Source organism: Tympanuchus pallidicinctus, unplaced genomic scaffold (assembly GCF_026119805.1).
Source record: "Tympanuchus pallidicinctus isolate F22 unplaced genomic scaffold, pur_lepc_1.0 scaffold6, whole genome shotgun sequence".
NCBI lineage: Eukaryota > Metazoa > Chordata > Aves > Galliformes > Phasianidae > Tympanuchus > Tympanuchus pallidicinctus.
In genome coordinates this window covers 2480859-2494908 of record NW_026294780.1, presented here as the reverse complement: position 1 = coordinate 2494908, position 14050 = coordinate 2480859, and the positions used below count along the sequence as shown (strand labels likewise).

General features: G+C 38.6%; 1 long non-coding RNA gene across 1 annotated transcript; it reads right to left on the bottom strand.

Annotated features, from left to right (window-relative positions):
* Nucleotides 1-402: 402 nt before the first annotated feature.
* On the bottom strand, nucleotides 403-10822 carry LOC128071733 (uncharacterized). The gene is made up of 3 exons (XR_008202000.1): nucleotides 10719-10822; nucleotides 9157-9273; nucleotides 403-3975 (listed from the first exon to the last, which is right to left on the bottom strand). It is a non-coding gene; the product is annotated as an uncharacterized LOC128071733 (long non-coding RNA).
* Between the last annotated feature and the right edge of the window lie 3228 nt (nucleotides 10823-14050).

Below are 14050 nucleotides of genomic sequence, written 5' to 3'. Positions count from 1 at the left end.
CATTTCCCCTTGTCCTGCCACAGCAGACCCTGCTAAATAGTCTGTGCCCTTTGTAGAGCCCACCTTGAGATACTAACCATCTGTACAAACAATAGAAGATTCCTGTGTTTTAACACTTACCTTATGTATGTGAGCATTGACCATATAATGTACACATTAACATTTGTAATGAAACAGACTGCTTTTTTCATTTTTTGTTAGTTACAAAACCTTATTTGTAACATTTGTAAATGCTCATTCCATTATTTGCAAACACTAACCAAACACAGATTGTCTGTGCCAAAGGCCAGAGCAGGAAGGTATATCCAGTGGCTGCAATCATCTCAACCTAAAGAGAAAGAGAAAATTTAAAAAGTGCCTGGCAACTTAATTGAAATCTTAATTGAATTTAATTGAAACACAAAGAAAAAACATATATTTTGTATTTCTCAAAGGCCAGATTTGCCTTTCTTTAGAAATTCATAATGAAGTAGCTTCAGCAAACCTCCCTCCATCCCTCCCCAAATCTCTTTGCATCAGGTAAAATTGAAATCTTATTAACTTGAGCTAAACATAGCCTGCTTCGACTGGATGGAAGACTTCTACAGGGATAAATGCCATCTCTACAAAGCGTTCTCCCCGGCTGGTCAGGTCCCCAGGTTAATACATATAAATAATGCTTTTGATTTATGTTACAGGCAGCTGTAACAGATGAATGGCTTTAATTTACCAAGCTAGCAAATCAGCATTTTTTTAACAAAAAGTAAATTCCTTCCTTGCCAATGCAATTGAGAAGGCTTAGAAAGGCTTACGACATGGACTCTATAGCTGATCAGTAACCCAGAGGAACTGTCTCTTTCCCCATTGAAGATAATGGTCCGTTTCTGTGTCTGTTAGTAAAGGTGTGACCTATCAGTTATTGGTGGAAACAAAGTACACAATAAATAAATCCCTCATGGTATTTGTCTGAGTATCTTCTGTATTTGAAATGTCAGAGAACTTTCACTCAAAATTCAGCCTTCCTCATTTCTAATTAATCTCACCAAAATCTTGCATCAGAGATGAAGGCTGGAGTGATCTTCCTGCAGCTTTTACAAGCTGGCTTTTACCAAATATTTAACATTCACAAATCCACTGTATTCAACTGCTTCACATGCCAAAATAAGGCTTATGTATGAAATACTAACTGCGACACTGTTAAAGGCTGACAGTCTTACAAAGCAAATGCACCAGATCGATAACCCAGAATCAAAGAAGCGTTCTGCTTGCCACTTTCCATACCCATACTCAGGAAGATAACCAGGTGTAGTAAGGAAATTATCTGTATCCTGCTTGCTTTTCCTGTTGGTGACGCCACTTTGCCTGTAACTATCACTTAAAATTACTGAAGACTGCATCATTTGAGATAGGCCAGTATGTATATCTGAATAGCTTGGACATAACATATAAACATATGTACAACTACCCCTTAATGCACCATTCCTTTCTTATTTGGAAATGCGATGTGTTTGCTTTCTGTTATTACCATCAGGTATTTGTTTCACCTCATTTCATCTGGAGTTCGTATAGACATAATAAACATCAGTCCGGATGGTGATCCTCAGATCAGCAGTGCTATAGTCTGAGTCTTCACAGTACCAAAATATCAACAGCCCAAAATCCTGGTTGTGTGTAACTGAAAGACAGAACTATTGAGACACTTAATCAGGATACTTTTACTGATGGCGATACTCTTCTTAGGCATCCTTTGCAATATGATTTGATGAGAAGAAATAGTACATCTAACAAGAAAAGCTTGTTTACTTGTCTTGTTTATTCTTTTATGATAGAAGAACTAACTTTGGTGTTCTACTTCTCTTTTTTTAATCAGTAAGTAAAATAATGTAAACAAAACCCACATATCTCAACCTAGCTCATTTTTAATGTGGCATTCAACTAATTTCCATTAGGGTCATGTTTATAGTTGAATTTTTAGTTTATTGTCATATATCACATCCAAGCTAATTATGGACTCAGAAAAATAAGAATGCCTGAGTTAGTACAGAGTGGAGTTTTCAATTAAAATATAAAATATTTTTTTTGGCAAGGATCACAAGATGGTGCTATTACACATGGCCATCGATATCAATCTTCATCCCCTTTTAGATATCTAAATTATTCTTTAATGTAAGAAGAAATATTGTGTTACATTGGAGTGCATTTGAGATTTTGTTTTTCTGAGAATGTTTTTTATAAGTACTTATCTCATTTCCAGGTCTGAGATACAATTTCTTAGTAAAATAAGTCTGCCAGAGAGTCTGCCACTCTGAGTCATTGGAAATGGAAGCAGATAGATAAAGGTGCCAGGCGCACAATCCTATATAGTTTTAATTTGGGGCTTTCTAGTTCAAAACTCATGAATAAAAAGGCCAAGTTTTTTCATATCTTTTAATCATTGCAAGTGACCAATAATCTAAAATTAAAGTAATGAAACCAAGCTATACAAGGAAATAGACTTGCTATATAATCTGCATAGTGTATCTGGGTTTCATTTTACCACACTGGTTTAATAGCTTATTACAGCAATCCAGCTGGTGTTCCAGGAATAGATCATTTCGCTGCTATGAGTGGGATTTTTTTTGTTCTCACATTTATCAAATATTCTGGCCAGCTGGCAGTCTTTGCATGCTTGGCTTCATACTGCACCAGCCTCAGTGAGTGCAAATAATCTATAAAACCTTGATGTGGAGGATTAGATGGGTTCTAAGAGGACATCTGTGAAAACATGGGTGAAAACCTTTGGAGACTTCTGCAGTCACTTGCCAAAGGTGTGTCTGTTCCTTTTCCACATGGCTGGGTATTATGTAACAACACACAGTAATGCACTTGCCTGCAGAGTCAGAGAAAATAAATTGAAAGCATATAATTAAGCAGCACAGGAATATGGTTTTACCATATGCAGAATACCGTTCAAAACCTGCTGCTTAGTGAAGGGCTCATATGAAAACCAGGGAAAAAAGATCATATTTTCCTGTTGGTTTTTTTTTTCCTTTTTTAGTCAGGAGAAAATATGGGATCCTCTTGTCACAGGCTTAACTGAAATTCAGTCCTGGCATTCTGCTCTGCCAACTTAACAAATATCATCACCCTCTAAAGAATGTGGTTAGCCTATGGAGCTTTGATATATAGACTGTAAAGACAACTTTACCAGGGGTTACATTTTAAAACCAAAGAAAACAGAAACACTGTTTGAGCTGCTAAACCTTTTTTGCTTTCTTCTGACTTTACAGTCCTTATTCAGTACACTGAAGGTGAGGGGCTTCTACTAAGCAAAGGAATGTGTAAGAAACTTACTCGCGTAGTCTGAAAACCTAAAACACCTACTCCAAACAGGAGAGTGGAGCAGGTGTGCTTTGAGGTTATGACTGAAATGCAAACAAAAATAAAAGAAGGAGCATCACACTGTGACCCATCAGAAGTCTAGTAAACATCCTCAGGTGCTGTTGTTTAAAGAAGAAATGCAAACTGGGAAAGGAAGGATCCGGTTTGCAATTGAAACTCAAATTGAAGGGTTTATGTGTAGGCATCTTGATTCAAAATTGGGTCCATAGAGTCAGCACAGCACTAGCAGCAGCAGGGCTCAGCATCCCCACCAAAACAAATGTCTATCACCCCTATCTGCCTTGCAGAGAACATTGCCCAGCCTTGCACTGCACCCCAGGAACATCTGAAGCACCTTCAGGTCCAGCATCATACCTGCCAGCTCCTGAGGAGAGCTGTCTCCAGCTGATACAGCACACCTAGCAGCTGGAAGAGTGCTGTTTAAGCTATATGAACTACACGCTTACCAGAGGGTACAGCTCACACACATTTGGTCTAGTGAGGATATGAGAACTTCTTATGTGAGTGACTGAAATCGAACAGGAGTGCTCCTGGGGTGTGTGGTCATGCTGAGTCAGATCTGAAAGAAATCTCCTTCCTGGTACTCCCAGACTGCTTCAGGATGGGAAACAAAGGCTGAAAGGGAAAAGGGGGAAACTATCTTCAGAAGGATAACCAAATTAAAGTGCTAATACCTAGACTTTTCAGGGCAGTTCAAATGGAATTAGACACTTTTTGACTGGGCTGCTGAATTTCTTTCTTGATATCTATTTATGGTGAACTGGTTTGAATTTCTCCATTCATTTTCATTGCCTAGACCTTTTTTTAGTATAACAAGAATCTGGACACGTAGATCCCAAATGTGTCCCAGTCTGGAAACAGATCCCCTCCATCCAAGAGTGTCCAAATGTAATATTAAAAAGTATATGGCAGGAACTGAACAGGTGCTGCTACAAATTGAAACGTAGGAGCACGTGTAACATATGGATAGGGCAATTAGTGAGTTAAATGTGTGTGAAGGAAGATGACTGCCAACAGCAAACGCATGTTACAGTGTATATGGGCCTGGTTGCACTCCAAGAAAGGAGAGACACCCTACCCAAGTGCCATGTTATTGCTCATCCACTATGAGTGAAGTGAAGACCACAATTTGTGTCCCCAGAAGCAGGAGCTCCTGTGGAGGCACCAGGATCACTGGTGGCTCAACTGAAGAGACTGGGTTACCTTTTATTCCCTGTGAGCTGGGCTATCTCAGAAACAGCAAGATGCATCAGTACTTAGCTCAGGATAAGATATGCACTCTCATTAACAGATTAGTAATAGTTCTAGCTTTCAGCAGTGTATTTTCAGTCCCAAAGAACTTTTGTATCTTATTGGCTTATATTAGATGCCTTCTACAACTTTTTTCAAAGATAGATACCATCCACAGTATGAACTGTACTGTTTAATGCACTCAGAACAGATATTGATTCTTTTTATTTATTTATTTTTTCCCATCTTCCTGCTGGGGAACGGTGCAAATAAAAAAATGCATGCAAAAAAAGAAGATGACATCTAGTCTTTTTAAAAATGTGATCTAAAACTGAATTTTAAAAATAATTTGAAATCAAGCTGAGTGGGAAGACAAATGTAAATCTAATGTAGGAAAGTTTAGAAACATTTTTTGAAAACAGATGTTTTCACATTTCCATTTTTAAGCCTCAATACAGTTTTGGCTTTGAGTATCAATTTCACAGTTATTATATTATATATTTTTAATTATTTTATATTTCTTCTGTAAAAGAGAACTTCTATAAATCCATCTCAGAATAATGGATTTTCTAGTTTATCTTGAGGATAATGTTTTCCTTACTTATGGAGATCTGGGAAAGCCATTTTTGAATATCATTCTTTTTTGATAGACAATTTAATGCATAGGCCATGACCCAAATGCTTAAAACATTTTAGCAGCATCACTGCAAACCAATATGTTTCTAATAACATAGACTCACAGCACAGGCATTTTGGCAGACAATTCTTTAGTGTGTTGTTCAGCAGAAGTAAACATTTGCCAGTAAAGTGAAAGGAAAAGTTCTAAAGCTGTGGTATATAACCCACCACCCACCAAAATCTTATAGGTTGTTTCTTCAGGATTTGTCCCTGTTTTTTGCTGCTCAGCTCACTTGTGAAAGGGGAAAAAAAAAGAAAAAAAAAAAAGGAAGAAAAACCCCGAAACTAAAAATTAAATATTGATCCATGTGAAAAATTGCTTTAGCTCTGTGAAGAAAGAAGGCAGATTTTCTACAAGACAAAGGCCAGGTCAATGTCGGGAATCAGCAGATGCTGCTCAGTTGAACTATTAGTTGAAATAATTGCATCTGCAGGGGATTGGGTTTGTCTGCGAAGAACATGGGAATCTCTAAATTAAAGGAATATACTTTAACAGAGAGGATATGCACATTCACCCTAATAGAGGGTAATACATTAAATGCAAGGAGAAACCATTGTGGCATTTCTGATTTTCCTGTACATAATTTTAAGTATATTTGAATGATTTTATTTATTAAAAGATCTTAATATTGTCTCTGCAAAACTCAAGCAGCACTAAAATTCTGTAGTCTAGACTTTTCTGTAGCCAGGATTGTCCTGGGAGTGGTATTCTTTTGGTTTTAAACTGAGAAGTTATCAAACCATATTATCAAGCATTTCTGTCTCTCATTAGAAATGAAATACATATTGTTAAGTCTGAATTAAAAAGAAATTTGAGAGGTTTGATGTACATATGCATGAGAAAACTGTAAACAAAAAATTAATGCAGGTGGGAATGGCAGCAAAATTGTAAGGTATGAAAGAACCTCCCTCCTGAAAATATTGGATGATGTTGACAAACCAAATAATCTTTTATTTTATAGTATTGGAATTCTTTATGTTTCACATAAAACTCAAGGATTACCTGAAAACACGAGTATTCTCAGAAAAACAGGGACACCTTGCAGAGTTGTAAAGCTTTAACCCAGATTTAATCTTCTCCAGGATGTAAACTTCAGTGTGTCCCTTTTAGACATCTGGACTATCAGCAATCTGACTCTCAGTTTTGGATTTAGTCAGCTAAACAACATAAACAGAATGAATACCTTTATTTAATTCTGCATTCAGCATTAAGACACTATCCTTCTTTTGCAAAAATTTCACTTTGTAATATTGTGAAGATTTTTATGGCCATACTGAAAACAAAAGACATCTTCTACTGTGTAATATGAAGATGCTGATAAGTCCTGAGTTTCCTAAGCATAAATGTGTTAGAAATTCTACTTATTTTAAGACAGGAGCTTTTTCTAGAGATATTACTGAAAGCAAGGCACGATTTTTTAACTTCATCCCTGTCTTACTGCTTTTCCTACCCTCATTTCTTTCGTCTTTTCACTTACAAAGTAAAATTCACACACAGGACTGAATTTTCAAACTGTTGTGCCATGATTTCATCTTTGCCTCTTCTACTGACTTCTTAATGGGAGCTATCTGGGAAAAATCCCAAATAGCTTTATGAAAATGTAGCCTTCTGCAGCTTTTTCTGTGAGTGACAAGTGCAACGATTGCAGAGGTGGGAGGTAAGAGACAGATAATAAGGAATTTCAACTCAGAGTATCTTTATGACACATGAAAGGTGAATTGAAAATGCTTTCATTTGGAAATTAATTGTCATGGCTTTTAAGGTGATTGATGAGATGACTCAGATCTACCCAGCAGTGGTCACTGTGTGGTAACAGAAAGCTTGCAGAGTGAGCGTATGTATCATGCATTTTACAGCTACAGCTGTCTGTCCATCTATTTAAATGTATCTGAACAACTAAAAGTATTGCATTACTAGGATACAAAAACAGTTAATTGGAATCTTGTGAATAATTTTTTTTTTTTTTCCACAAGCAAAGTAAGTGTGTTATAAATAGGACCTGCTACATCATGGAGGCACCAGTTTCAGGAAGAAAAAATAGATGAAAGTTAGTCACACGTGGAGAAGATGAGGGGAATGGAAAAATGGTGAGCATGAGGGTGGGCCTCAAACTTAACCCAGAATCCACAAGAGCCTAATGGCAGAGACACTTATCTGAGGCATGGGAGATCAAGGTTCAAGTCTTTGGTCTTTTGGTTCAAATAGGTTTGAACTTGGATTTCCCGTGTTAGTTGGCTGAACTCAGTCAGCCTTCCCCAGTGCAAAAGGAGCCTGGGAAGGTCAGGCCAAATCAGTCAAACCCTTATGACTACTCCTCTGTGATGTGTGAGACCCTGCAGTGCGCTTTGGTCTCAGCTGAGTACTTGGAGATGATAGAAGAATCAGTCTCTCTCTTCCACCTTTGTCTTTTTTTTTTTTTTTTTTTTTTTCTCTCTCTTCTTCTTATGAGAAGCTTTTAGACGTTCATCCCAGTGTGGGACAGGATTTTTTTTTAATCTTGACAACTTTATTGGAGCGGGGAATAGCCTTTCCACCCAGTTCTATATGCAAGCGTTTCATTTTCCCCTCAGGATATTAAGATCACACTGAATTCTGAATTGAAGATCAAGACTCAGATATGTCTCAGGCTACTTTGAAATTAAGCTTAAATATTCCAATGAATATTTAGCTAAGGATCATTAGGTTTGTAAGAAGTGATCCAACACTACTGTTGATCTGAATGATGAATTTTTTATTGCTTTCCTTCTCATCAATTCTACTTTCAAAGCCTTGAAAATTACATCTCTTTGTGGTTTTGCCTTTTAGTGGTATAGGTTTACAGAAAGCAATACTGAAAAGGAATGTCATGACTGGCATTTAAATGTCGCTGTGCACAGTCCCAGCCGCCTGCCTGTCTGCAGTGGGGATGCTGACAGAGCCCTCCACTCCCATGTCCATGGCCTTTCAGCAGCACCAGGGCTCAGGGAGCATCTCCTCAGCCCCAGCCAAGGCTGAGTTCCCAGGCCTGTTTAAAAAAACACATCTCACAAGGCAGCTAACCCAGCCTTCTGCTTAAAAGCAAGATCAATAATTATAGAATAACTTCCTCAGGCAGCCTATTCTGGTGCTCCTATTTTTACAGCTGGAAAGTTTTCTTAATGTCTAATTAGGATCTCTCTTGCCATGACTTAAAACCCTTACTTTCTTTTCCAATCCCAGAATGCTTTATTCCTTCCTGTATACAGTAGCCCGGTTTTCTTTCCCAAATAATTTCTCCTCTCCTCTCCTCTCCTCTCCTCTCCTCTCCTCTCCTCTCCTCTCCTCTCCTCTCCTCTCCTCTCCTCTCCTCTCCTCTCCTCTCCTCTCCTCTCCTCTCCTCTCCTCTCCTCTCCTCTCCTCTCCTCTCCTCTCCTCTCCTCCCCTCTCCTCCCCTCTCCTCCCCTCCCCTCCCCTCCCCTCCCCTCCCCTCCCCTCCCCTCCCCTCCCCTCCCCTCCCCTCCCCTTCCCCTCCCCTCCCTTCCCTTCCCTTCCCTTCCCTTCCCTTCCCTTCCCTTCCCTTCCCTTCCCTTCCCTTCCCTTCCCTTCCCTTCCCTTCCCTTCCCTTCCCTTCCCTTCCCTTCCCTTCCCTTCCTTTCCTTCCCTTCCCTCCTTTTCCCCTTTCACTTTTCCCCTTTCCCCTTTCCCCTTTCCGCTTTCTTCTCCTTTCTCCTTTCTCCTTTCTCCTTTCTCCTTTCTCCTTTCTCCTTTCTCCTTTCTCCTTTCTCCTTTCTCCTTTCCTTTTTTCTCACATCATGTTTTCTGGATATGTCACAGTCACATATATGATACCATGGGATTAAGCTTAATTTAGTTAGCTACCAATAAGGCAGGCTAATACAAGTGGCAAATCTGCTTGCTTACTTACTCACTGAAAGCAACACTCTGATCCTCCACCAAGAAGAAATCAGCGATGACAGACAGTATTGGGATGCCAGTCCAAATTAGGTCTTCAGTGGCAAAGCTTGAGAAATGGAAGTCTGTCTAGACTAATGGAACAAGAAACATACAGGGGTCATAAATAACATCTCGTTTTTTTATTTTTATTTTTTTCCTATTTTCCTAAAGTTTTTAATGTGCAAGATCATATAAACTGCTGGCACTACCCTAGCTTAACTAGTCTGAAACTAGTAGTTATCACTGTATGCTGAGCTTCTAGCATGACAGAGATTTTGTATCTCTGAAGTATTGAATCTGATCTGCAGTTTCTAATTCTAACCATCCCAAGGGACTCTATTTTCCAGAGGAAGTTTTTTTCCCACCATCTCACTCATCAGTTCCTTCCCGTTCATTCTTTTTGCATAATTTGGAACAAGTTCATATAACATTCTCCCTGTCCAGATAAAATGGAGTACAGTGATATTATCTTTGCATCATTTGTTCAGTATTTTGCTCACTTTTGACCTAAAATTGTTACCTAAAACTTAAGATTTCACATTCAGGCAGAAAGGCCATGGATAGAAGATGGTAGTTCAATTGCTGGGATTAGAACACAATGACTCCTCACACATATTTTGAAATAAAGTGATTGCAGCCATGAATTTCAATGAGATTTATTCCTCCCAGAAAGAGAAGTTTGGCATTTAAGAGTGCACCCGTAAGAGGATTTTTGGTTTTATGTTTAAAACATAAACACTTATATTTTAAACTCATGCCCTATCTTTAACTGAATGAACTAAGTGCAAACCGTTAGTGGTAGTAGTGGTAGCTGCGCAGTAATTGTCTCAAAGCTGGAAGAGCTGCTAGGAAACAGCTTGTGGAAAACATTGCTTCTTTCTCTATTCCTTATGGAATTTTCTAGCACAGTCTGGCTCTTTTGCTATCTGCCAGCAGATCTTTTAATGCATGACCTATACCAAAATCTTACAGGGTGAAAAACCCGTGTATCATTTGGCCTTAAGCTTGTTGAAAAAATAGTCTAGTGCTTAAAAGAGCAGAATGTTGGTTTGGAGGGGGTTTTTTTTGTTTGTTTAAAAGGCTCAAATTGTATTTCACTTCAGCCCCAGCATAAAATAAGAAGGTGTAAGCACAGGAATGACTATTTATAAACGAGATAATGGAAAGATTTCTAGAATAATTCAAACACATTAGTTGTCATAATTAACCATTAAAGAAAAATACTAGTAACATCTCAAATTAATAGCAATATAAATATTCATAATTTAAAGCCTTTTAAAACAGTTTGTTGTGCAGAAGACTAATTTAAATAGGCATACTCAGTCAGGCTTAAAAATGAGTATGTATAAACTATTTATTTGACTCTGGATGAGCAGAATCAACTATCACGTGTTCAGCCTCATGGAATGAAGTTTCCATAGCAGTCCAGGGGTTCTTACTGGGAGCAGACAGTTCACAAAAAGTTTGCAAAAACAGCTCTTAGCTCTTATCTGTTCTCATAAAAAATGTGAGATGTGGTGGTGTAAGAAATTCATACAAACCAGGACTTGTCCAAGAAGCTGGCATGGATGTGAGGTATGTAAGGTTGCAAGCTGAGCTTAGCTTTGTGTCCTCATCCTCAGGATGTTGCATCCCTCTTGAACCCTTAAGAGGAGCCAGAAGAGATTCAGGTTGCTTACTAGGAAAAAATTTCTTCTCAGAAAGAGTTGTGAGGCATTGGAATAGGCTGCACAGGGAGGTGGTGCAGTCGCCATCCCTGGAAGTGTTTGAGAAGCATGCATATGTGGCACTGAAGAACATGGACTAGAGCGATCACAGGCATGAGTTGATTTTTGAACTAGATGATTTTATTGCTATTTCCAACCTTAATGATTCTATGATTCTGTGGTACCCTGTCTGAGATCTAGCACCCAAGCAGGAAGGAGTGAGGAAAGTCCAAGTGGTAAAACAAGCACCTGGGGAGGGAGATGCATGCCAGCATGTCCTGGCAGTTAAATCTGCTAGGTCAAAGCCTAAAACCCATATATCTGCCCAATGCAAACAAAAGATGTCTTTATGAGGATTGAATCCCATTGCATGAGGATTGAAATAGATCTTCCTGCTTGTAGTACCACCTGATAAGCAGTGTCAGGAGAGTGTCTGCTCTAGCTGCATGATTTTTTATCCTTTGTCTGTACTTTGTAACTTAAAATCTGCTGAGAAACCCCTACACGCAGGTCATTTGGCCCTGTAGGTGAAGGAGCTTTGGCCAGGTTATTCATGTCTCTGCTTTGTGAAGCAGACCCAGAACAGTCATAACATGACCTTTAGCACTCCATTTATCTTCTTTATGTAATAGAAGTGATACTGTTCAGCAATTGATCACAAGGAAATATTGATTGTATATGGCTAGGACATGAGGAGATCTTAATGGCTGTAATAAAATATATTCATTGTTAGCACACTGGTAGGTATTTAATTGTTTTAAATAAATCCAAGTAAACACGTTAGAGATCCTGTACCTCAGATGTGCTTAGAATTGTGAAGCAATTTGGCCATTCACTTTCTAGAAAGATAGAGCATCTTCATCCTACACCATTGCCAGAATAACTTCCCTATGACCTCCCAGTTTTTACTGAAAAATTGTGCTGATCCCAAACTAGCAGGATGAGGAGAAATCATTTTAGTTTAATATTTGCAGTACATCAAATGTCCTAATAATCTCATATCATAAGAATAAAGGATTAGTCTTTTAAAAAGTTACAAAAGGATTTCTTGGTTTCATCTTTTTATAACCAGAAAGGCATTAGCATCTACACTATTAATAACACTGATAAATTACCTTTTTTTTTTTTTCACGTAGAATGACATGCTTTCATCCGATCCAAGTATTTGGAGGATTAGGGTGGAAGGTGGAATTGGGCTCTTTTTAATGATGTTCAAAAATTTTTCTCTTTTTCAGAGCTGCTATCTGTTTCTAACTGCAAAATGAACACGGGTGCTTTCTAAAAAATAAGGTACTAATAATGTTTCATTATTGTCTATGTATTTGATGCAAAGTTATTTTAAAGATGCTAAACAGAATACTTATAGGAATTCTATAAGTATTTTACTGAAATAAAAACAGGTTGTTCTACAATTTTTATTTTGGATAACAAACAATAGATTTTTGCTACGTGCCATCAGCTCTGGGAGAAGAGATAGCAATTTAATTACCTTCTCGTGAAGAAGTTAGTGCATACATCTGTCCTATGAGTCTACAAATATTTTTTGTAATATAGGCAGTGTCTCTGCACTACTATTTACACAGAGTAATAGAAATAACTCTTAGAAAGGACTGTGAGATGTTATATAGGAGAGGACTGTCGCAGGAGCAGCTTCCCATAAATCCTGTCTGATGCCAGTGTATGTCATCTGTTCCTCTGATTTCCAGTTATATATATGCAGTCTTCACATGGGATGTGGCAGAGAGCCATATTTCCCTGCATTTCCATAGAAGAAAATGATGGTTATAGCAAATAGGAATTTGTTTTCTGAATTCATGAAGTCCATTTAAATCCATAAACCCAGCAAAAAGAGAACTTACAACCATATTAGCATTTCAAGCACAGAGACTCTGGCTGTTCTAATGTGTGCTTTCAGCACTGACCTGAACAACTTTGCTCTGAGGGAGGCACGGGCTGCAGCTTTGTCCAGTTCGTTGTTTCGGCTCTAGCTCAGCCTGTGTTGTGCATCTCAAGGGAAACAGGAGAGCCAAAACTGGAAGAGTTAAGAACAAAATTCACCACTGATCAGGTCTAATCCTTCCTTCCTAGCAGCTGTCATATGCAAAGCTAGCAACAGTGGTATCATATCACCCAGGACTAAAGGGAGTCTCCTAGTTCTGGCTCTGTGCCGTACCATACAAAATTGGTCGATTATATTCCTGTCTTTGCTCTCAGAGATCCTTCCAGCTATCACTGGGGGTAGAATTGGTAGGCCTAGGAACTGCACTGCTAACAGCTCTAGTTACCCAAGGAAACAGTTAAATGACAGTCTGCTTAGTAAGGCAACACTGAACAGCTGCTAGATCATGAATGCCAGAGTCTGATATATCAAAACCAACGTAATGCACTGCCTAGTGGAAATCACTGATATGAGAGAAAGGCACAGCAGGCAAAAGAAGTGGGGACATAGAGAAAAAATACCAAACACAATCCCAAAATGCTGAGAGTGAAAATTTATGAACTAAATACTAGTTAGCAAGCTGAAAGCAAGCAGATTCAAGCCAGTAAACAGCAATTCTGCAAGGATGCACCAACCAGCAGGTCACTGCCAGAAAGAAATTGCATTAGACTTTGCATTAGACTTACACATCAAGGGTTTGGTAGTGGGATTCTGACCACAGCCGCATTCCCTTGTGCTGCTCTGTGGGAGGAGGTAGAAGAGGGTAAATTTCAAGATGTTTGTACTCTTCTCTTAGCTGTTACTGCTCCAGTCTATTAGTAGCTGGCAATAAATTGCATTAACCTCCCTCTACTGCATTTGTTTTGCAGTGACAGTAATTAGTTAGCGATCTCCAAGACCTTTTCTCAACCCACAGGCTTTTTTTTTTTTTTTTTTTTTACTTTATGTTTTCTCCCTCTATGCTGTTGAGGAGGTGAGCAAGAAAGCAGCACAATGGAGCTGCTCCTCAATGTGAAACTGCTGCAGTTCATGCACTGTAAATGCACTCTGAGAGAAGCAGAAACCAGTCTAAGGAGGATTTTACTAATATAGAGAACAGCCAGATATTTTCCTGTTCCAGAGAGCTGTCTAGTACAGCCTTTCCCACATCTTAACTACAAATGCACAGATAAAGCCTAATTTATGGTGCTGTCATAAGGAGCATTTTTCTGGCAAGTACTTAAA